This window comes from Caloenas nicobarica, chromosome 4 (genome assembly GCF_036013445.1).
Source record: "Caloenas nicobarica isolate bCalNic1 chromosome 4, bCalNic1.hap1, whole genome shotgun sequence".
NCBI lineage: Eukaryota > Metazoa > Chordata > Aves > Columbiformes > Columbidae > Caloenas > Caloenas nicobarica.
The window spans coordinates 12,089,436-12,114,419 of record NC_088248.1 but is presented as its reverse complement, the minus strand read 5'-3'; the positions used below and the strand labels follow the sequence as shown (position 1 = coordinate 12,114,419).

The 24,984-nt window shown below is 37.7% G+C and overlaps 1 protein-coding gene across 1 annotated transcript in view; it reads left to right on the top strand.

The window, feature by feature from the left end:
- The first annotated feature begins 4,583 nt into the window (after positions 1 to 4,583).
- The window catches only part of PDE5A (phosphodiesterase 5A), a 137,234-nt gene continuing 116,833 nt past the window's right edge, over positions 4,584 to 24,984 (top strand). The window contains exon 1 of the mRNA XM_065633985.1: positions 4,584 to 4,705. The gene's annotated coding sequence lies outside the window, so the exon portion shown is untranslated. The remainder of the gene's footprint in view (positions 4,706 to 24,984) is intronic.

Sequence of the window (24,984 nt, the reverse complement as noted above, 5' to 3'; positions counted from 1 at the left end):
TACACTTTTCAGAAGCATTTGCTACTTGTCACCACCACATATGGTAGCATACCCCTGATCTAACTCAGCATGACAATACACATATTTCTCTGGAAATATATTCACTAAGTAATCCTCTATATTTTCATTATGCAGGTGAGAATAACTTTTTTTGCAGGTTCATTGCAGTTCATTTACCTTAAGCACCACACTAATTTTACAAAGACAGGCAAGGACCTTGGCATCAGGGAGTACCTGGTGCCAGACTCGTTCCCAGTCTGCGGTGTCTTGCAGACTGATTAGCATTAGGTGACTTAAGCAAATCTCAGAGGTTTTACTAAATTTCAAATACATTCATATTTCCCTAGTGAAGGGACTGGTTTATTCTCTGGAGGTTTCCAACTTTAGATAGCTCTGAAACACTTCTATAATATTCTCCAAGAAAAACAGGGCTGTCACTCAGAGATGAGTTTTGAGGTGCGTGGAGCACTACTGAGCTGAGGAACATCTGTGTTTCCATATAGCAAACACCATGTCACAGTATAGCAAGCATTTCGTATTGGAATAACATTTAGCCAAGTTCCTTCTGCTAAAGTAAAGAGTTGCAGTTTCTTTAAACACCACCTTGAATGTTTTGCTGCCTTAGCAGTATCTGTCTTTTCAATAAATCAAGCAATTCTTCATAGGATGTTATCACATCTGCAGTTCTGTTGTGGGCTAGGAGCAGCTTTCCACATAAGTCATCATATAATCAAAAAACCCACATGCGAGAACATGTCAAAGACTTTCTGCATTTTCTGTTGCTAACTAAAGGAAATCTTCTGTTGAAGTCATTGAATTGTAAGGGGCAGATTCTTATGACATCCAAGGTCTCTCAGTCAATTAACGATCAGGTTTCACAGGTAATCTAGGAGGTTATCCAGATTGCACTTGTATTCACACACATACACAGGCACACACAAAGTTTGAGCATTTGGGTGCATGAACTCAGATTTGAAAGGAAAAGAATGATGAACAGGTCCACCTTTTGGTTACTTAAACCTCTGCACTTCCTGACATCTTTGTTTTTCCTAGAGAAAAGTGAAACAATTCCTCAGCATTAGTCCATAAAACATAATTTTAAATTGCAGCCAAAACATGGAATGAAATAAGTCCACATTAAAGAGCAGTTAGAAGTTGGTTAATTTATTTTCAAACACAAACACACACCATGCCTCTGCTTCCGTAAGCAAAATAGAGTGAGGCACTTCTTCCATTATTCCTTTCCTGACTGAAATCAGGAAGACCGTTCTCCCCTGTTTTTCCAACAGCAGACCTTTAGGTATGCTTCAAATAAGTAGAGAGTTGATGATAATTATCTGTCCCTCAGCCAGGTTTCCCTAGCTATTCATTAAACTACACTATTTGTTTCTGATCACTGACAAATACACATAGCTTATTTTGGCTTTCATCTAGGTGAGCACTTCTTCCATTTTCCCTAAACTTCTCAGAAAGCACTATTCAGAAATCCTGAAGAAACTGAGGAGCCGGAGACTCCTGAAAATGAGTCCTAAGTGTTTGATAATTTTTTTTTTTTTGATGAAAAGCCTAGACACTCAAAGTCAAGCTTTTAAAGATTTTTAGTTCTGTCTGTATGCAGATCAGTGCCCAGTGTGGTTTTCAAAAAACAGCCAGGGAACTCAGCTCCTCAGAAATGTTTTTCTTACTGGCTAATTTGTTCTGAAGTCATAAGGAAATCTTCTGGAAAGTTATTTATATCAATAGCTATCACACCACTGAAGTCATCTGATCTAATCATCCCTAGAGAGTTGAAACAATGGCAATTATTAATAGCAAAAATATCCTGCATATCACCTATACTATTTTAAAAACACTGGTCATACAGACTAGTAACTAAGAAGAAATCTCAGGTCATGATCCCTCAGTTTGAATATCAGAATACGTGCAGAATTGTCATGGCTAAGTCGTGTTCCTAAGGGCCAGATGCTTTTTTCCTGAACCAAAACCATTGAATTCAACAGACAAAGGTGTCATGATAGTCTATACATTCTGTGCCTGGCTCCTGTTTTCTCTCTCATTATTGTATAGGTAGGAGCATATGAAGGATTATGTAACTATATTGATAGATGGCCTGGGAATGCAAATAGATGAGGCAAGCTAAAAAAAAAAAAGCACTATCTTAGATTCAGAATAAGTGGAAGATTGCATTCAAGCAGTAGTTTATTCTGAGTCCATTTGTAGATGGATTAAATTTTACCATCATCTTCATTCCAAGTTAATGGTGTCCAGAAGAGACTGACTTCAACAAGGTCTCTGTGTTTGTTTTATAACCTAGTTCCCTGTTGAGTTCAAATCCAAAGTGCTTGAGATAGCAGAATATGCATTATTTCAATAACGTAGAAGCATGGGTTTAATTCTTTGGTGGAATTCACACTTTGCCTTTCTGAAGAGGACTGCCTGAGAAAAGTCTGGACATCTTAGCCACTTTTCACTGTTTAGATTTTGCAGTCTTCAGCAGCTCCTGTAAAGCCAGCTGAAAGCAACCAAAGATCTTCCTACATGTAGTTCCTCAGCAAACCATATTATAGTATTTCTAATGCTGACACAGAAATAGGAGTGGTTAGTCAGATAACACTGATGTAGACCTAACCCGATAATGTGTTAAAAAATAATTATCAACGTCACTTCCAGGAGTATGAGCAAATTCATTTTATGTGAAACTAAGAAAGCAAGCAACACAACCTAGAACACCAGAAAATATTGCCAGCAAGTATTTTGCAGCACTTGCAAGACATCACCACTATTCCAGAATGGATAGGAGATTTTTGTTTAGTGAAACAGAAGAAAGAAATTTATAATACTTTAATAACTGACAAATTGGCTACCTGCTAGGAAGCAACCTGGAATAAGTTTTAATTACATTTACCAGTATTTCTTTTCTGTATCTTAAAAAAAAATATATATATATAAATATATATATAAAATCTACAAACATTTTTCCTATCTTTCAATAGTATCCAAGTAGCTAATGAATAAATGCATACATACCATCTCAATTCCACTACTGGAACCAACCTTAAGTCCAGTTCGATTCAAGAATCTTATCTATCTACTGATGTATCTGTTAGAAAGAAACAGAATGGACCCTTCCCTTTAGTCATTATGTGACTTTTAAAAGATAAACGCAGTAAAGATACTGACAGTTCAGTCTGACTAATTATTTTCATTATGTACTTTAGTTTTCAAATATGTCAAACATCAACTAGTCAGGTTGAAATTTCTTCTTCTTGAACTCTGGAATATTTATTTTTAAGTGATAGAAAATAGTTTAGCCATTTTTGGAGCAAGCTTAGTGAAGGATACTTCTGCTAATATTCATGTTTTTCATTTGTTTCCTGAAGAGTGATTTATAACAGAAGCTTGAGATCTGGCATCCAGGCAACCTCAAGTTAGAATGATATCTTTTGTCTCCAGGAAAATCCATTCTTAATCAGCTGAGTTAAGAGTTACAGAAAAATCCTAGTTGGTATTTACAAAACAGAAACCGTAACATTTTGATTTTCTGAATGTTTCAACAGGAACATGCAAGCCCTGACGCCTGCTGAGCCTCTTGTCCTGAACAGGTACTACACATCTGAAGCTAAAGCTCAGGGCAGCTTTATCCTGAAGAGAGCTTTGGTTTTTTATTACAGCAAAACTATGACATCAACAGAAAAATATATAACAAAAATTAACAAGAAAAAAACTAACTAGAAATAGTTGGTTATTAAACACTCATAATGCTATTTATACACTGTAAGACAGCATTAGAACCTTTTAAACTCAGCCTGAATATTTTCTTAGAATTTAAGGACTAGTTCTTCAGTTATTCTAGCTCAACTCTATTAATATCTGCAGAGTTACATTAGTTTCCCCTGACTAATATTCTTTAGTTAAGCAGCCAAGCAAATAAAATCACTTTGACTGTGCTTTTAAAGTCATTCATGAGTGTTATCTGAAAGGTCCCTTCAGCAAAAAAAACCCAAACACACCACCCCGATATAAGGCACAGCCCTGAATTGGCTGCACATTCCTAATTGCAGGTCAATAGGAGTTTCACAAGGGTACACTAGGTCACTGCTTCCTCGCAGCGACTTCAGAGGGAGGGGAAAAAGGGTTTGAAAAACATTCCAGATTTCAGCAGAGTTTTTTGAGCTGTGCAGACATAGAAGGCACTTGGAAATGTCCAGAGGGACAGCCTTAGCAAGCCTATGACCTTCTATGACATACTGGACCATGGCATTTCAGCAGGGATTTGATCAAGATTGTTAAACACACGCCAAAAAGAGAACCACTTCTTGGACTTTTTCAATCAAGTAGCACTATATTTGGACTGGAAACAGCCTGTGGAGGAGCAGGAATAACCATTAGAAGGCAAGTGAAAAGTTTTAAGCAGATACTACAGTCAAGGAAGAAACAACTTGAATATATCTGGGCAAGTTTCCATAGTGACTCAAGCAACAGTTTCCCATGACATCAGATTCAAAACAAACAGTATATTATAGTCCATATGTTGACTAAAGAAAACCCAGGCAGTGCAGAGGCATGCACTAGCCTACTGAACACCGACTGAACAAAAGCTGGATTGCTTGTGAGCCATGGATGTTAAACAACTAAAAAACTCCAAGTTTTCAGGATAAGGAGCCTGAGTAAGACTTCTCAGCAAGATGAGGTTGTGAATGCTGAGGTAAGATTGAAAGCAAACTGCCTAGATAGAAATGATACAGTCTAAGTAGATGACAAGTACAATAAACGAACTATGCTTTGAATATGCAGCAGTCATGAGGCTCAGAAAACCATAAAGTTGCTTGTGGATAATGTGTGCAGAGGGCCTGAAGTGCTCGACCTACCTGAAGTCATATGGCATTTGCATTCGAAATTTGGACTGCAGAATGGTTTACAGTCAGAGTTCGTGAGATCTTTTGGCAGATCAAACATGTTCCCAGTAAGATGATGCTGAGGATAAACATGCAAGAGATATATAAATACTGTTTTCACAAGAATAATGCTGCTTTCCTTAGAAGTGATGGTATTTTAAGGGAAAAAAGCTAGAATGCAGTCCTCGCAAGATATCAACACAATCTATCAAGAACAGTTAGTAAACCACACCATCTAACAGCTTAAAATTAAACAGTACATTTTAAAATTCAAAACCAAAACCGTATTCTACAGGAGAAAGAGGTACTCGCTAAGCATAGCATATTAAGAAAGGAACTGGGAATTGCACTCTCACTTTAACACAGCCTAATAACAGTAATGCTTACTGCTGAATACACAGAGATATTTTATCAGACCTTGGATTATCTGATCAGTTGATCTTGTGTAATAGAAACCAGGAGGCTACCTTTGTTCTTTCTCACATAATTTAATAAGTCAAAATTAGAAAGGAGTCCCGTCAAATGAGGACAAATTTGACCAGGAGAATAATGTAGGCAGGTTGCTAAATTTCAATTGCGTTTTAACAAAATTATCTAATCTCATAGCATTAATAGCCACAGCAAATCAGGAAATAAAATGTTGTATTGCCACTGTAAGGTTTATAGAGTTAAGAAAATAATATTTCTTTTGTTTGTACAGTACTGATCACATTCACAAGAAACACCTTGTTCATTAGCCAGACTTCAGAAAACTCAATTCACAGATTTTTTTTTTCTGTTTTAAATGATGGATATACTTAAAGAAGAGGTTTTCTAGTTTTGTACATCCATCTTCATTCCCTTACTCTGTTTCCAAATGCTTCAATCCAGGAATGACTTTTGTTACTGTCAAATTATACAGTGCAAGTCTCAACTAAAACAAAAAAACTATGTAAACAGATTTGGCAACTATAATTCTTTGCCATTGAATTTGGATCTCTGCAGGCATTTTCTTCAAGATAGATTCTTGTCTATAGAGATACTGAGGTAACAACAGACTTAATGAATCCCAGGTACCGTCAAGAAAAGATGCATAGAAATGTGATGCTTCCAAGCAACAGTGGTTCTCCTGAGACAGCCACAACAGCAAGCTGTTGTCTGTCAAGAAGATCCTCAAGATTGCTAGTATTAATGATTACCTCCCACATCTCTATGTACTTTATCGTACAACTGCCACAGTGATTTGGAACATAAGATGTTTCAGAAGTTGAATATTACTGCCAAGTGTGGTGTGTTAACATCTGCATGTTGCTCTTGCACTCATCTTCAGTGCATAATTCCCAAGACAAAACTTAACAGCTTTTTTCACATATCTCCCAACTCTGCTTTGCAGGAAATAGTAGTAACATATTAGCCAGATCTGTTGCAAAACGATCACAAGGGTTTTGAGGAGGAAGAATTTAACTTCTTTGTAAGATCAGTTAGACTTTAAGTATGTTCCCTAGGTCCAGCCTGAAACCACCGGTATCAAAACTAAGTACCTTCTGTCATTCTATACTCACAGCAAGTTACATGGGGTATAGTGTATGTAAATGCTTCTTTACAACTCTAAAGAGTAACAACCCTTGGCGGTTAACAGCTTATCTTAAAATACAGTTAACAGTAACTTGGCTTTAACTCAGTTTAAAAGTCTATCCCATAAGTTCAAGAAATTCTAGAAGAAAAAAAGTAGAGTAGGTCTGGTAGCCTTAACTAATCCATCCAAAGTCATTAATGTTAAGCTAAGGAAAGCAAACATGGGTACTCTGACAACTATCAGACATGTTATCTTTTAACCCACACTCTTGATTTTAAATTGAGGCTGTATGTTCCCCGCAGTGTGCAGCAGGAAGAAGGGAATGCAGTGAGGTATGACTGGGAAGAAACATTCTGAACTTGACAACAGGCATTTGTGTGTAAGACTAAAAAGTTATTTATGCTTTCAACAGTGGTGCATTTCTAGTCTTCAATGCCTAACTCCTAACACACAGGATACAGAGGTAGAGACAGACATGGTGCAGTATAAGACTGTACTTACTGCATTGCAGTAAATAGCATTGTATCCTTCCATTGTATCTATTCCATATGAAAATAAAATTTTAAAAAAAGGACAAACTCACAAAAAACACACACCACAACCCTTTACAGAAAAATACATTATTAATTCTAGGATCTTGATTAGGGTCAGTATAAAACACTAATGTCACTATTGCAAACACTTTTTAGGAGCTTATTCTGTGCTTGTATTTCAAACTCAGGAATGGAACATCTGCTTATTGAAGTGAATTGTTTAAATCGTAGCAGGAGCTTTTTTCATTATTAACTTAATGAGCACAAGTTACCCCAGTATCTAGTTCATTGGATGCATGTAAGACATCTCTGCAACTTTGTTTTGCTTTTAGTAGCCATGCCACCAGCAATTACAAACACTTCAGCTACACAGATCATAGTTTCCACATTTTACCTAACTGTTCGGTGAAACTTAATGTAACATGCCAACTTTTTTAATAAAAGAAACAGATCTTTTCACATTGTCTTAGTATATTTTATACAAATAATTGCTTTTAATATATGTACTTCGGTATATGAAATGCAATTTAATGAAATAGTAGACTATCATGAAGCACTGGGCAAAAAATGTTCTGTTGGACCCAACCAGCTGTGGAACATGTCTTTTCAAAATCTTAGAAATGGTGTTAACTGCTACATCTTCGTTTTCATGCACCTCAGCAGTTCTTCATTCTAGCTGGAAGTATAAACTGTGAAATGACTGTTCTTGCAGTGTTCAGAGTTTGGCCATAGCCAAGCAGTCCTGGAATTGTAATAGTGTATTCTTTGGGGTATATTCAATGTTAAACTAAATCTCCAAATATTTCTTGGCTCACCTGACATTAACTGGACCTTGAACTCACCCTTTGTATTCAATGGCAGGGGGCTAGTGCTACCATCTGTTTTGACAAATGTTTTCCATTGCCTCTGCATAGCTGACAGAACATGAGGCATATTAGGAGAAGGTTAAGTTCTCTTTCTGAGCCACCAAGAATTCCTTGAGTCCTCAGAAATAGCTACTAAGAAGCTTAGTTGTAAATCTCTTTGTAAAACATTTTAGTTTGTCATGAGCTGCAGGTCTTCTCAAAGTCTTCCAAGATTCTTATCACTTATTCTCTGAGTATCTGCCTGCTCTTCATTCCTTCAGGTCAAAAATCTTTATTGACTCTAAAATCATAGCTAGAGTTATTAAAAAAAATAAAACCCACAAACCACACACACAACACTCCCTGCCGCAAAAAAAAAACCCACCACAAAAAAACCACCAAACAATATCACTTCTACTTTTGTCTTCTGCACATTGTTTTAAATGCAGAGTACAAAACAGTTATAAAGAGCAGTGGTACAAAGTCAGCTTTTTTTTTTAAATAAAAACCAGCCATACATAAACAGTCTTTTAAGAACAAGGCTTTATCTTTCTAACAGTAAAGCCAAAGAAAGTCTGCCTGTTTAGAGTTATTCGTTTCAGGTATGACTAATAACTCTGGCACAAGAGAAAATATAATATCCCTGAACTCTAATATTCACTGGCAATAAGCTCTTATATAGCCTGCAAGAGATTTTGATAAGAGGGATTTTCAACAGTAGTTTCATGGCAGAAAAGCATTACAAGTACTTGTTTCTCAAAAGCTAAGCATATACAGGAGCTTCATTTCATTCAGTGTAACTTCACAGAATGGCTGAGATTGGAAGGAACCTCCGGAGGCTGGTTGTTCCAACCTTCCTGCTCGAGTAAGGCCACATTAAGTTGGTTACCCAGGACAACATCAAGACTACTTTTGAATATCACCAAGGATACAGACTTCACAACCTCTCTGGGCAACGTGTGCAGGTGCTCAGTCACCCTTACAGTTAAAAATTGTTTCCTGATGTTCACAGGGAACCTTCTGTGTTTCAGTTTGTGCTCATTGCCTCTGGTCTTGGCACAAGGTACCATAGAAAAGAGCCTGTCTCTATTCTTTGCACCCTTCCTTTAGGTATTTGTAGACATTGATGAGATCTCCCTGAGCCTCCTCTTCTCCAGCCTGAACAGTCCCAGCTCTCTCAGCCTTTCCTCATAGGAGAGATGCTCCTGTCCCTTAATTATCTTCATGGCTCTTTACTGGACTCTTCCCACATAGTTCCATCTCTCTTTTGTACTGAGGAGCCCAGAACTGGAATCCACACTCCAGGTGTGGCCTCACCAGTGCTAAAGAGGAAGGATCATCTCCCTCAACCTGCTGGCAACACTCCTATTGCAGCCCAGGATACCATTTGCCACCTTTACCACAAGGGCATGTTGCTGCCTCTTGTTCAACCTGGTGCTTATTGGGACTCTCAGGACCCTTTCTGCTTTCTGGACAGTCAGTCCCCAGCAGGTACTGGTGCCTGGGGTTGTTCCTTCCCAGGTGCAGGACTTCACATTTCCCTTTCTTGAACTTCATGAGGTTCCTGTTCCTCCATTTCTCCATCTTGCAAACACTTCCTAAAACAACGTGCAACACGATAGCTCTTGGGCAGAAAAGTTAGCACAAGTCAGTTACATTTAATTCGTCTTTCCAGTGAAGGCAGTCTGTGGCTTGGAAGCTTGGGTATCTGCTAAGTATTCTCCTCTATTAGATCAAAGACCAACTTAGTCTCAATTTTTAGATCTACAACATGTAGATCTGCATAGCCCTCAGCACCTCAATACAATAGCAGATTGACATTGAGAGATGAACTATACATTGTGTTATTTCCTGAGGAACTGAGCTAATTACTTGCAAGACACAGAAAGAAAATTATTTTATTTTCCCATGTAGATTTAGTCATTTATAGTGTAATAACCTGGTCTCCTCTCTTCTCAAGCAGTAGCTAGAAATGGATTATGTGCATAGGATTGCACTTCAAGGTAGCACACAGCAGCTTCTTGAGCAGGTGCTTCACTGGTATATCTCTCTCAAAAGTATATATATATATATCCCCCAGATTTGAAATGAGACATTTATCCCTGATTGAGATGGATCATGAAGACTTCCAGCCTTTCTTTATAGTATGAAGTATGTCTGTGTCCTCAGATTACCAAAATCCCAGTTGCATAAGCAAACCTGGCCTCTGAATCTGGATGGCAATATTAACCTCAATGTCTTAAAGTGTGATCTTTTTCTCCAAAATAAGTATACATTTGGTGCTTTAGGGCTGCCTTATGTTTTTGTCAGATATACAACTTGAAAGGTACTCTTTGATTTCACCCCAGCAAAACTCTAGCCTAGACTAAAAAAAAAAAAACAAAAACAAAATAAAATAGAAAGTCAAGCTTGATCCCTTCTGGAGATCTGTCACCAGTAGTAAGAACTCAGCAGCACATAGACTTATAATGCAATGGGCAGATGCAGTTGGTTGGATTTCTGTGAAAATACAATTTACCTGCTTATTTCCTTGATTTAAAGGGCTAGTAGAACAAAAAAAGTGTTTATATTTATCACTAAACAGATGTGAGAATAAATGTGTAAGCAGGCAGCTGTCAGGTAAGCAAAAGGCATTTTTATATTGTCCTATTTCAGAGAAATAAACCCAGTTTTGAGTAGCCCCAAACTTAGTTTGCTTGTGTGAACCATTAGAGATATGGACAGACAGAGCAGGAACAGCCCTAAGTCTTTGCTCTTTCTTGATGGGCAGGTACGAGATGTACACAGGACAGCACATATCTACAAACTAGCATTACTTACTGCCTAGATGTTGTGCTGCTCGCACTCCCATTGCTATGCCAGGTGCTAGTTGCATAGAGAAATACAAAGAATGGGGAATATCAAAGGAAGTAATGCCCACTTACACATCCTAGCAACTTCTCATCAGAATTAGTTCAGGTAAGTGGTAAGTACCACCACGAATACTGGCAACAGCAGTCCCAGACACTGCAAGTAGTGGTTGCTTCAGTTCCTTCTGCAGCACAGCCTCTCCCTACTAATCCCTCTTCTTCCACGCACTACCTATCCACACCCAAGTTGTGCCCTCCAGCTCTACTCACCACACCGAGACAGCACATCCACGCCTCACTCTGCCACAGCCCCACTCCCAAAGCCAAGGCCATGTGTCAGCAGCACCCCTGGCAGAGCTGGCAGGAAGGCTGCCGAGCTTCCCCTGCAAGGCCAGTGGCTCCATCCAGAGCCTCTATCCCAGCCACTGCTGCCAAACAGCAATTGCTCACCTGAAGATATTCAGCCTGCAGCTCATCTAGACAATTTCACAGATGACAGTTTGAGAGCTGGCATCATTGCATATAACAACTCAGAAATGGCTGTGTGGTACCAGCAGTAAATAAATGGTTTACAAATCTCTACTTTGAGATCAAGTAGACCCTAAATTAAAACTCATTTATTCTATGTTTGTTGTTCCGTTTTTTATAGAAGAGTGTTCCATAGTGACCACTATAATGGTGACACTGTTCTTGAATTTCTCAGAAATATACATTCTTTGGTAGGAAATGCTGCTAAGGGTCAGCAACAGTCTGACTCTGTCTGTGGTGATTTGGGCTTTGCCTTCCCAGTTTCAGACTTCCCTCATACTTATTGCAGCCCAGTTGGTTCTTATTTTATATTCATCTGCTCTGCTAGCAGGTCACTTCAATCTCCTCAAGCTTTGCTTGCATCTTACCTTTCACCTGAATGGGTTAGTTTGCTATTTCATCAGCTCTTCCCTTTAGAATCCAATCCTGTCTATTAGCCATTGAATTATTTCCTCTTTTAAGTTAAAAAACTACATGCTTATGTTTAGATTATGGTCCCATAACCAAAAGCCTCAGCATTTTCTCCTTGAAAGGAAAGGTGAAAGCAAGCCTGAGAAGCACTGCTGCATGCCAATACCAACAAATTGCTGTTAACCTCATCCTTCACTGGAGCAAAGATGGGTGAACTGGAGCAAAGCCTTTTGGTACAGCAGTTAGAACGTAAGTAAGTGTGTGGGCACAGCCCAAAAGTGGTTTTAAGCAGAGGACACATACTGACATCTCAGTAGAAGCTTAAATAGCACTATCAGAGTTACATCCATTTTATGTGGTTAAGGAAACTTGTCTTTTAAGCAGCAAAACAAAAAATTTCTGCAGAAGTCTAACATGACATTCATTTCCATACCAGAGGCTCAGATTAACTGGAGCAGGCTGGAAGACTTTAATCCAAAACTACTTCCAATGCAAAAGAGAATGAAAGACTTTAGAAATATTCTGCAAAGTTCTGGTATAATTCAGTCTCCCCTTTACTAGCAGAGACTGTATATACACCTGTGAGTACTTCTAAAAAAAGTTTCTCATAATTTCCAGATTATTTTGGTTTTGTGGGACCATGGCAACATAATGAGACATAAAATCTAGTTCTGAAAGCTACTTATTTTGACCCTGGAATTAGTTTCATCCAGCACAAGTACCAACTTCAAGCATGACAAGTATAAGGTTCTGCCTACATGCAGCTCTCTGCAAGACTTGATCTGTTAACCGTATTAGGACACATATAGGAAAAACCGATGTATGTGTACATAATGGAAAAAAAAAAATCTTCCTTTTCAAATCTCCCATGCCACTGTGTATTTACAGTCTTTTTCTCCTTACTCAGCACAGACTCCAGATATAGTAACAATTATCTGAGACTCTCAGAAGCCATGTAACAATTTATTATCTGTTACTGCTCTTTCTGTCCTTTATTAGTTCATCTGTCATATTTTTATAGGGATGATTTAAGTAATATTTCAGGAACCATTTTTGAAGCTTATGAATCATTTTACTGGTGCTAAACTAAACAGAACATCTGCCTAAACACAGTTTATCTAACAGCAATGAATTCAGTCTTCCTATTCTTAGAGCACGTGCTTTCAACCTCTTATTAGAATGACAAGAATCAAGGGAACTTGATGAGATTTGCCAGTTATATTAATAAAACAGGAGTCCAGAAAAAGTAATGAAAAGCTAAAGTTCATATTGATTTTCAAAATCCGCTTTCCTAATTTCTGTGGGAAATACATAATTGAATTGTGAGGCCCTCACCTTGAATACTGTGTTCAATTTTGGGCTCCTTATCATAAGGATGACATTGAAATACTAGAGAGAGTGCAGAGGAGGCGATGAAGCTGGTGAGGGGTCTGGAGCACAAGTCTGAGGAGCAGCTGAGGGAACTGGGGCTGTTCAGCCTGGAGAAAAGGAGGCTGAGGGGAGACCTTATCACTGTCTACAACTACCTGAAAGGAGGTTGTAGCATGGAGGGTGTTGGTCTCTTCTCCCAAGCAGCAAGTGATAGGACAAGAGGAAACGGCCTCAAGTTGTGCCAGGGGAGGTTTAGATTGGATATTAGGAAAAAATTCTTCATGGAAAGGGTTGTCAGACATTGGAACAGGCTGCCCAGGGAAGTGGAGTCACCATCCCTGGAGGTGTTTCAAAGGCGTTTAGACAAGGTTCTTAGGGACATGGTTTAGTGCTAGAGTTAGGTTAGGTTATGGTTGGACTTGATGATCCTGAGGGTCTCTTCCAACCAAAACAAATCTACGATTCTATGAATAACCGGACACAAATGGCCTTGCACAAATCTTACAGTATGTCCATTTAAAATATTTATTTTTAAACTGGAACTGAATAATCAACTTAAACTACTAGTACAAGAGAAGAAAGGAAAGATAAAGCCCTGTGTCACACTACATATATACCAAAAGTCTGTCTGAAGGCTCCGAGAGATTCCCAACCTTGACCTGGCAATCACCCTACCAGGGCACACCAGAAAAGTTTTGATCTTTCCCGATGCATCAGTTGCTCCTGTGCCATCCTATGCTCTATGAAGGATTTTAATAGTTTCCAGATGTTGGCTCATAGGCTGCTGACACAACTCTTGCACAATTATAGTGTCATACAACAATATTATTAGAAGGATCAGAAACAGAGTTTTATAGCATTTGGAACCTTAACTGACAAGGAGAACAAAATACAATGCTGTTTGTAATGCTTCACTTGCTCAGCATTACTGCCTAGGAGCCAGCAAGGCCCAAGAACCACATGGTTGAAGCCTTTTACATCAACAGGCAATCAGATTGGCTCTCACATTATTATTTTCTCACATATGAGGAAGGCAAAAGGCTATATAGGCCCTGGGTAATTGAAAAACTACTTGTATGCACAGAGTTACTGGAGTTCTTAAGTACCATTTGGCTATGGCATGACAGATGAGATATTAGCTCCATCAATGTAGAGTAAGTCCAGGCAGAATTTATAGCTTTACAAGCACCTAGTGCCACTTATCTCCAGAAGCATGACTTCTGAAGTTCTTCTCCAGATGTAAGGACATTTGTCCATATCAGATTTGTACTGGTTCATGCAACTCAAAATAATCTTTGAATTTTCATATGTAATTTCTAGCATTAGTTATTATTTCTGAAATTCTATATAATTACTTAAGTATATATAATGATTAAGTATTAGCAATTAGGTCTTGCTGAAAATGACATAATCATTTAATAGAAAACATTAAACCTTCGTTTTCTCTTTCACTGTACTTAGATTAATTTCCCACCTGAAATGCACAGTTCTCTGTATTTGCCTTTCTTATGTCTTCACTTACAAAAAACATTAAGAGAAAAGAGAAAGAGTATAAGAAAACTGAGAAACCGATCATGTCACTCATTTTAAATCATTATCACATTAAATGATAAATCTTTCTTTACAAAAATGAAACACAAGGGTACAGACAACCTAGAATTCTAAAAATACTCATTAGTATTTTAAGACTTGAGACAGACATTAAGAGGATTAATTCAAGCTTCTCCTAGTGTATCTGAAAGATATTAGGCCCTGGAAATCTTCCCATTATTCAGAAATACCATTTTAAAAATAAAGCAAAATGTAAAAAGGAATTCTGCCCACACCCCATTTAGAAACAGTTTCTTCATCTATGAAAGCAGAGACAATAACTCTGTTCATGTAAGTTGCAATAAAACAGCCAGATGATTTGCGGATTTATCGTGTATTTAAAAAGGTGACCATGTAACAAACAGTAAACACATATCAAGAGAAGAAGAGGGAAGCCCAGTGATGTTAATCATAGAACATTTAAAGGGCAAAATTAAAAAGAAACATTTGATCGGTTTTAATCCACCTGGCATTTTTATATCTACATTTAACTAACAGGTCATTAACATCCATGTACATGTAAGCAAAGGAATTTTGAGCTGAGATGTCTTGTTCAAAGTAATAAAACCTTTATTCACACTCAGCTTGTACATCAAACATTTCATAACTTGGCAACAATACGCAGAGACTCACCAGTCCAATTGCACCAAACAAACGTTTGGTCAGCATCTGTTCATGAAATTCTTGCACCGCTATGAAAAAACAATTACCATTTAAGTTTTTTTCCTTAGAGAAACCTGGCTACATACTGGGGGGTGGGGGGGAAGCAGGGTGTAGAAATCAGATAGCAAGCTGTGTGCAACAGAGGCTTTTAGTTTTCCCTTTTTTGCCTTCTAAGTAGAAGAGATTCCTTGCAGCTGAAGTTCTTTTGCAGATTATAACTTCCTAAAGAGCCACAAGAGAATTTACTCATCCAAGTTCTCTTAATTTGGTCCTGTCCTGTTCCAAAACATTCTTAAATGCTAAGATCAGCAGATAGCAAGAATGCACACAAAAAGAAACACACTTTCTCATTCAGAAGATACCAGATATCACTTTTCTATGTTATCTATTTTCAATTTATCAGAAGCTCTCAGCTTACCACTGAAGACCATGATTTCTGCAACTGAATTTCTTTGAGCTGACTGTGCCTTATCATGTACCATATAAACCAGAATAGAATACAAAATAAGTGTATTAAAATACTCTTTTATTCAGTATTTTATTTTGCTCTGCTATTTTCATGTCAAATATTAATACGAAAACTTGATTCTGACATGGCTCTATTTCAAAAATGGAATCCCAAACAGAATTATACCTTCCCAACTCAATAAGTCCTTTGCTTCACAGCTTTAGTTTGCAAAGAGTATTTCTATATGGGTTGGTTTTAGGCATAACTGAAGTTACAATTCTTACAATAGATCCTCATAGATCTAATAATGTCAGTGTTCCCAAACAAATGTTATGATTAAATCTTGCATAATGGCTTAGCTGATTTTGATGTCCTCAGAACTCCAATTTGAATAGGTTTTGACTCTGTAAATAATAACAGTATGTAACAGTGTAATAATGTAATAGGTGTAATAGTGAGTCTCATTTTGAACTAGGCATAAACTGAAATGATTAAGGTTTCTCTTAAGCCTTTCCCATGCTAAGGTAATGATGCTACAGTACCACGGTCTCATAGAATTGAAGGGTCTGTTAGGAAAGTCCCAGAGTTTTCACTGGCGAGTACAATTTTAATATGCACAGCATTTTTAAAAGTTAAAGTTTATTCCTGAAGGTCTTTAGCAAAATAAGCAAATACATATATTACAATAAAATATACTCTATGTATACAGAATTATTTTAATACAGTGCTAGATGAGCAATAATGCAAAGAATATGTAAGGAAGAAACTGATATGAGATGTAGACAGACTTCAGAATGCCTAGCTAAATCATCATCATGACTAATAGTATGAATTTCAGCTGACAGCACATCTCTGCAAAGCACCACTATAAAGATGACTAGTCAGAGTAGAAAAACTGATGACTTACTCTGTCGAAAGCATCTCTAGATGTAAATGCAAGCAGATAGTATTATCAGTGCACATGAAAATGAAATTGGTTTTTTGGGCTTACAGTAATCACTGTCCATGGATCAAGCTGTGGGTTGTGTGTACTCTTAATGAGCTCATCTTTCTACAACTCCAAAATACATTGTGTGCCAACTGTAGTTATGGTCACTTAGCAAACATTAGTCAAGGTCAAACACTAGCTGTGGCTGTCCATGCATTCCTGTAAAGTCTGACTTTTAATTACAGAACCTAACTGCAAAAGATAAACATCCACATCATCTTGTGTCTGCTCCATGTACCATATGTCTTTAATTGGTGTGCTGTGTTTAAAAAATTAGCTTATCATATGTGATTTCACTTTTACTTGCAATCACTATTTAAAGTTTAATTACTGCTGCCACTTGTACATACGTTTTCTGTACTGTGCTCAATACTAAATAAAACTGATTAGCTTCAGAGAATTCCCGGGCCTAACAATTTCTAGAAGGTTACTTTAGGATTTTCATTCAATTTATTACTAAACCCACTGCCTAGGAACTGTGCTGGGTTCTAGAGCATGAAGACTTTAAAGGCAGACCGTTACACACACATCTTTTGATTTAGACAATTAAATGGTGCTAATTACTAGTAATTTAATTACTATTTCTCACAATGCTCAGACTGGAGCAGAATACATTCCCACCCAAACATTTTTTTGTTCCCTCTTTGGGAACAGAAAACAGAGATGAGAGGCAAGTTCTCAAGTCATTAAACTTGCTCTCTGCTATAACAGGCACCATATTATCTAATCTCTCAAAGAGTTCAAACTCCACAATGGAAGTAGCTTGCTTTTTTTTTTTCCATCCTTGAGTCAAGTGAAAAAAACCAAACTTCTCCAGACTTTCCACTGCTTTGAAAATTAAGAGCCCCTTCTACTTCGCAATCTAAAATGGCTCTGTCACCAATAATTTGATGGCATGTCAGCTTTATCACCTAGCTTAAATAATCTCTTCTTACTAGCATTTTTCTTCTTTTATGTAATACGTCATACATACTACCTGTGTTCTATTTTGCTAGCCTAAATAAAACAAGTTTTCCCATTTCCTCTCATTTGTCAGATCAGCCAATAGATTCAACCAATCTATCTCCAATATTTTGTTTCTGTATTTTAATCCCGTTTCCAATTTCTTGCCAGGTTTTCAGAATAAGTTTTGTAGGAAAGTCTCTGGCAGGAATTTTTTTCTGTGGTACATGGCACAGTCTAACCAGATCACCAGCCTCCCTCAGGAAGAAAGAAAAACTGCACACCATCTCAAAGCACATATTCCCTACAATTTAGGCCACAAGTCCAAGGCAAGCCATGCAATAGCATACTTAAGTTAATACATTTTACACTACTGGTCAGTTCTTTTACAGCTCTTGTAGTGTGCCTCGATTACCGAAATGCCATCCTGTTTGGCTCCCAAGGTTCTTCATATATGAATTATAACCTTCTATCATGGATTTAACAAGCTGTGAGCTGCTGTTAATTGTCACCTCCAGGTTTCAGTGTTGTTTATAAGTCACTAATAAAACCTGCTGTTCTTCTTACAAATTAGAAAATTGTATTTTTTAAGGATATACTTTATACTCTACTTTCATTCTCCCTTGTATTAAATTTCTGTCTTTACTTTCTCCTGTGCATTTCTCACAATTATCAATAGGTCAAATCTTTATATTTTGAGATTTTCTTCATATCAGGCAAAGTTCCTCAAGGAAGGAACTAGAGGGCAAATACCTTCTGTTATATCTGCTCTTGTTACTGAGAAAATAACTTGTTCCCTTCGTGTTTATTATTCTTTACCAAATTCGGAGTCTCTGGTGAATAATGCGTAAACAGAATGCACATAATATGAAAATGAGTTTAATTTTTTTTTTATATTTTAACTGTCTGTTAGATACCTGACACCAACCAGCAATTTATAATCATGTGCAAGAGGCAGCTTCCTGAATTTGCATAGTTTAGAAAAGCAAAGCAGAAACATAGTGAGGGTAATTATTTTTTTAAACAACATTAGAACAAAGTGGATCAGTGCAGCATCTGCAAAGTTCTGCCCATTAGTAATTGCAAAGCCTTCAGATGAGGCCCTGAAGAACATGAGCTGCACGAATTCAGCTCATTAATTGCAGAGTTTCTATTAAATTATTTGTCAGATAATTGAAAAGCAGACATTGGAGTTGGGGCTTTCAGAGTTGCTTGAGAAAGTTCAGGGTATATAAAACAAACACTACTTGAATTACCAGAAACAAGGCACTTGCGTCAGCACAGTTTCCAACGCAGGACTCTGCTTCCCCACACACTGAGCACCTCACACCCCAGGCGGGCACACGCTGCCTCACAGCCACAGCCACACTCACTTGAGGTTAAACAAACTTGTCCACGTGTGTTTGTAGGGCTTCAAAATGCAGTAAGCAGATGCAAAGAGAGGTGACATACACAGACCGCTAAGTGCAGGGCCTCAAAAGCTGAGGAAGCGCAGATCTTCTGTCACCACATTCTTCCCCCAGCAGCAGGCATTCAGAACAGACCAAGGTCATGCTTCATAACTGCAAAATTGCTTGGCCAGCCCATCAATAGATGGACTCTCCATGGAAGTTACTTTAACCCCAAGGCCATTATTCACAGCTGTAAAATATCTACATGGCCTAAATAGAAGATTCCTCTTTCAGCCCCCAGGGCATTTCCCAGCACAAAGTGCAGCTGCTTGGGGTTTGTGCTGGGAATAATTTGGAATCTCGTTGCTTAAAATCCTGCACTTTTTATAGCTAATTGAAACCCAGATCTGATCGGAACTTACCAGAGAGAGGTCAGATAAACCAGAAGTGTGGTTTGCATGCTTCCTCTAGATATGCATCAAAGGAAAACCCAAACAAAAAAAAGAGCTATTCTTTGCACTTATTATAAGCAGTAGTCATAGGCTTTATACAACAGATTCAAATTCCCTATGGAGATGCATGTTCTCTTGTACATGCCTCTGACTAAAAGAAAAATAACCTGATAGTGCAAGCTGGAAACAGATAATTCAATAAGAGTTATACACCCAAATAATTACACATGCCTGACATTGTTAGCGATCACTTCAAATTGATTAGAAAGCAAAAGAGAGGAGCATATTCAGACCAAATTACATTGGCACAGTCTGGCAGCTCCAGGAGGGACAAACAGCCAGTGTCACCTGCCTGCTCTACACTGAGAGGTGCAGCTCTGCTCAAGCCTCACTCTCTTTACATATGCATAAGAAAACAGTTATCCTGGCTCCAGGAAAGAGTATACACCATGGAGCCAGATACCCACATTCCAAGTAGCTCTTTAAGCCCCCAAGTCCATATTAAACCTCTTCCTTAGAACATTAATTGTGCTGAAAAAACAAAATTTACATGCATGCATGAGAGACTAACGTGCTATAACCTGTATGCAAAGTAGAAAGACAATCCAAGCCTGAAAAGCAACTAATTTTGCTATCTTCCTCTTGATTCTGGGCTGCTATAGAAAACCCCCTGCTTTGCCTTTAGACATCTATTCTCCTGTGACTCCATGCACTAACACATAACATAGCACTATGTGTGTATTGCATATTAAGATGGATGCATAGTACATTGACTTAATCACTCACTAGCTTCCTGAACTGTATCCTCCTGACAACAAGCAAAGCTATTATGTTTCATCTGATTTCTTGAGTAAATAATTCAGAAAAAATTCTGTTTTCTGCCAGTGTTTTGGAATATGTTGGCCTAAGAAAGTATTATGTTGGATATACTGTACTTTGATACTTCTGTCTCAGTCAATTAAGACCAAACCCAAACTCCCTGACCAGGAAAGAGGGGGTGAAACCACAGTAATGCAGGTTACATTGTACAAACAGTATCTACATTTGGATATTATTAAACAAATCCCACCACAGTGAAACAACCAAACACTACAAAAATATTAACAAAATTCAATATTTTCTGATTAAACCAGCCATCATGAATTATTTCCATACACAGGATGTCATCATCCTACCAAATTGGTATTGTTGGTCTTAAGTTGCAGCGTTTTGTTCATCAGTGCCTCTGGTCTCCAGGAGGTTTTGAAACAACTGCATGCAGAACTGCATAGTGTAGGTTTTGGCATATTTTCCATATTAGTATATAGTGATTAGAGTCACAGATTTTCATTATTACAGGAAATGTTACTGAGGACAAAAGGAGTTGTAAGCATACCATAAATGGCCCTAAGTCTTCAACAAGAAACACAATAGTTGAGTTTATTTCCACCATTAAACAAATACCCACATAGTAATTGATGCAATATGTTTATGTAAAATATGGATCAACGATATTAATTACAGGTTACAAATGGGTTGAATATTCAAAATGTTAAACATTCTATAGTATGGTTAGTAGGGCTTCTATTTTATTCGATTTCTCTGGCATGGCATAATTTCACTGAAGAACAACATCTCTGCAGCCACTCCTCTGGCAAAGGTAACTCCTTCAGGAGTCTTTTGTTTCTAGACATATTGGGTCAGCTTCTCTGGAAGGTCAGTCTTGCAAACCCTTTCGGGGCCTGAGGAAAGCAGTGTGCTCTTTCCATTGGACAACCAAAGTGGGTAATTATAACCCATTTCTTCTTAACTCTTTCCTTTTACATACTGAACTTCTTCTCAAATATTTTCCTGATGTCAGCAGGACTTCAACATGCAATGCAGGGTTTAAGCTCTGTCCTTAGCAGCTAGAACTTTCTAAATTTCACCTCCCATTCAAGTCCCTCAGATTTTCATGCAAGTAGCAGTAGGAACAACTCTGTCAACACTTATCAAGCTTTCTGGAAAAGCACACCAGCCATTATACTGAAGTTCCCCAAAAGTCTCATTCCTCGTGTCAGTAGTGTAGCTGGGCTCCTTTGAAAATCTGACCCTAAAATTATCATTTGCCTTACTCAAGTGTTTGGAACACCTATGTAATTCTGGTTTCAAAGGAAAGCAGAGCTGAAAGGTCAAACAAATCTCAAGCTATGCTGCCTCAAGCCTTTCTTCTTCCAAAAGAATGGCAAATAACTTGTTCTTTGTGAAGACTGGAAAGAGATCAAATACGAAAGCACAATTAAGAGAAGAAAAAAAATCTTCCATGCCAATAACAGCTTCCGTGCTTTTGGCTAAAATCCATAACCCAGCTTCCAGGGGCAGCCCAATGACTTTTCAATTGCCTTATGTTCTACAGCATCAAAAGGATGGATGCATGTTATCAGTTTGCTATTTTATAAGCTTGAAAAAAAAGAGAACTTGGATGGACAGCCTGCCTCAGAAATTTTGTTGGAATGTAACTGTGACTAAAGGTTCTCCCAGAAGACAATTCAGGTTTCAAAAATTTTCTGAGATTGAGGACTGCATGCAAACTATGTTTCTCTCTAGCTCCCCATAACCACTGCCTCTAATGCCATCATGGCTTGACAAAAAGTTTCAAAACATGGGAGATTATAATAAACCAACAAATTCCACCACCCTATAAAGCACTATGTTCTGCGTGCTCTCATTTGGCAAAGCCTGCTGTTTTCCAACACTAGTTAGCATGCTCTCGTCTTTGATTAGTCTACTCCTTTTTTGGTTGATACAGGTAGAATTGCTGACGTCCATTCCAACAATGTTCAATTTGTTCTCTAAAGCAAGAACTTGTGCCTTTACTGATGGTTGTCCAAGGACCTGGAGAGTTTCAAACCCTGACAAAGCTTTAAGTATTGCTAGGTGAGTGAGAAATATGAATATTTGGTTAGGGCATGAGAATTTTAGTCGGGGCAAAGATATACAGGCAAATTGGGAGTATATTGTGATACTTTCAGAGCTGCAGTAATATGCACAACTCCGAAGAAAAATGAATTTGAGGAGGAACTATCACACAGCTGCACATAGAACTACAGGTTACATACCAATTTTACAATAAGGTACTATCTGTCTTTCAGTATTTGTCACCAACTTGGTGGACAGAAGTCGTCAGCCCTCATAAGACTCTTTGTGCTCCTGCAAGCTTGTGGTTCTACCTCGACACTGCTTGAGCACAAAAATGGTTCAAAGTTAGGACAGGAGGAAAGGGAGCATAAAGTACTCCAATTATTCCAGCTAGAAGAATGGCTCCTTTATTAAAACATCGACGTGGCTGCTGCAATAGGAAATATCTTGTTTCACAAGAGTCAGAGATGATCTGATGCCATTTATCTGATAAAAAGTAAATTGGAATTGCCCATGCCTTTTTCTGCATGGATGATGGAAAAAAAAAAAAAAGGCACTCTGTTTTTCACTTACTGGCTTATATAGCTGTGATCAGCAGCGCATTGAAGAAGAGTTAAGCCAGTATGGACCTTTCCAGTTTACTAGTAGTAATTAGATCTGTGAGCATGAATATAAATCTGAAGACCTGAGACCCAAACAGCATTTCTGTTCACTGTTTCAAGAGCCCTCTTCACACCTCTTGCAAAAACTATCACATTCAGATTAAACCATAGGATAAATTTCTGATCTTTCCACTTTACACCCATTGAAGTTATTTGGCTGGGTTATATTAATACCCTAGTCCAAAGGATATGATCCACAAAGGTCAGAAATGACATTAACTTGCCTAAGTAGTAAACAGCCAGCATGGCCAAGATTAACACACATCTTCAACTAAATGGTTAGGGCTGGGTTTTCCCTTTCGAGTAGACAACCAAAAATATGGTTCAAGTTAACAAAATCAAAGAGGCTTACAAGTGGAATTTCCTCCTGGATTTCCTGACAAGAGCACTAATACATTATTTCTCAATTACATTCTGCATTTTGTCATAGTTTAACAGTGTGGGAGGACAACAAACTTGTTAAAGATGTAAATGGTCCTGTGAGGGAGAAATACAGCAGGCAACAATCAGAACATGGATATGACTGTAGCTCTTTGCTTTTTGTTTTCAAAGCAAAAGTTTCAGTCAGAAATAATTGGAAAATGGATACTAAGAGGACGAACAGCCAGCAGGAAGACTCATAACTAGGATAAAACACACAATATAGTCAACAGCTGGCATGTTCTTCCATTTCTCTATCCATATTAAGAATCAAGTATTGATTACCTTTAACATACAGCACACTTCACTGTGTAGCTCCAGGTTTGTTCATTTGTATTTCCAGTACAAAGACATCTGTAATGAAGTGAGGCACCAGCATATGCCAACATGCCAGACACACATAACCAGTGCTGCATCCAACCAGGAGTCTTATCAAATCAGAGACACATCCCTATGTGTTCTTGAATAAGAAAATAGATAACCACTTCTACAAAATAGCATCAGTGTACCAAAAAAGTGGAAAAAATAAAGCCTTCTATAACATCTTTAAAAAATGTTTCCAAATTGAAGAATGTTATCACAAGTTAAACTTCAAGTGACAACTCAAAATACTATCAAGTAGTATTGGAAGCTCTTACAGTCAGTGTTCAAAGCAAACAGCAAAAGAAAACTTTCAAATTTAGGCTGAGATACAAATTTGCTTTACAACTTCAAGCAACATCTTGTCTTCTTTGCATCTCTATCAGCCCAGATGGAAAGTGATAAATTAAGAAACGCCAAAACAAAACAGGTCTTCAATGAGATCCAGATGCTCTATTAAAATGCTGTTCTCCTTAAACACCTTCCAAACCATAGTTAAATGGAAATACATCTGATGGCTGAATTTTAAGCATGCATATGAAACCATGTAGAATTGTCTGTTTTCCAATAATTAAAAGTTATCACAGCTCTTCAGGAAATGGAACTACATTGGTTTCTCCTATCCATAAAGGTAATTACAACAGAACTGCACTGATGCCACCTCAAGATTAAAGGATCATATACTTTATGATTCTCTGTTTATACAGTAACTTATTGGGTGGTTTATTTTGGCTAGGCAATGTGCATGCTGGGACTGCTTCTTATTATATGAAATTCAATCTTTTCACTGTTACCATGTCTTTTTCTGGCTTCTAACTCCCTGCTCTTTTAAAATTTTGTTTGTATGGGATTTTCTTATCTTTACATTTTACCAAATAATTATATTTTTATTGTATGCACATACAAAATGATACTTGGAGCTGACCCTGACCATACAAGTAATTACACTTATAAATTGTCATTATCTCAAAGTGTTTTAGTTAGATATTTAGCTGAATACGCTTTTGTTCCTGCACGAAGAAATAAGCAGAAAATAGTGGGAGAAAACTAGAGTATTGATCATGTAACTGAAGACTGATACCATAACAGACATGGAAGAAGCTAGATTTGCATGAACTGCTACTTTATGTCTGTAATGTTTGAGTTTGCTATAGCAACTTTTATTAGTACAATTTTTGTAACAAGTATTTGCGACACATACTAC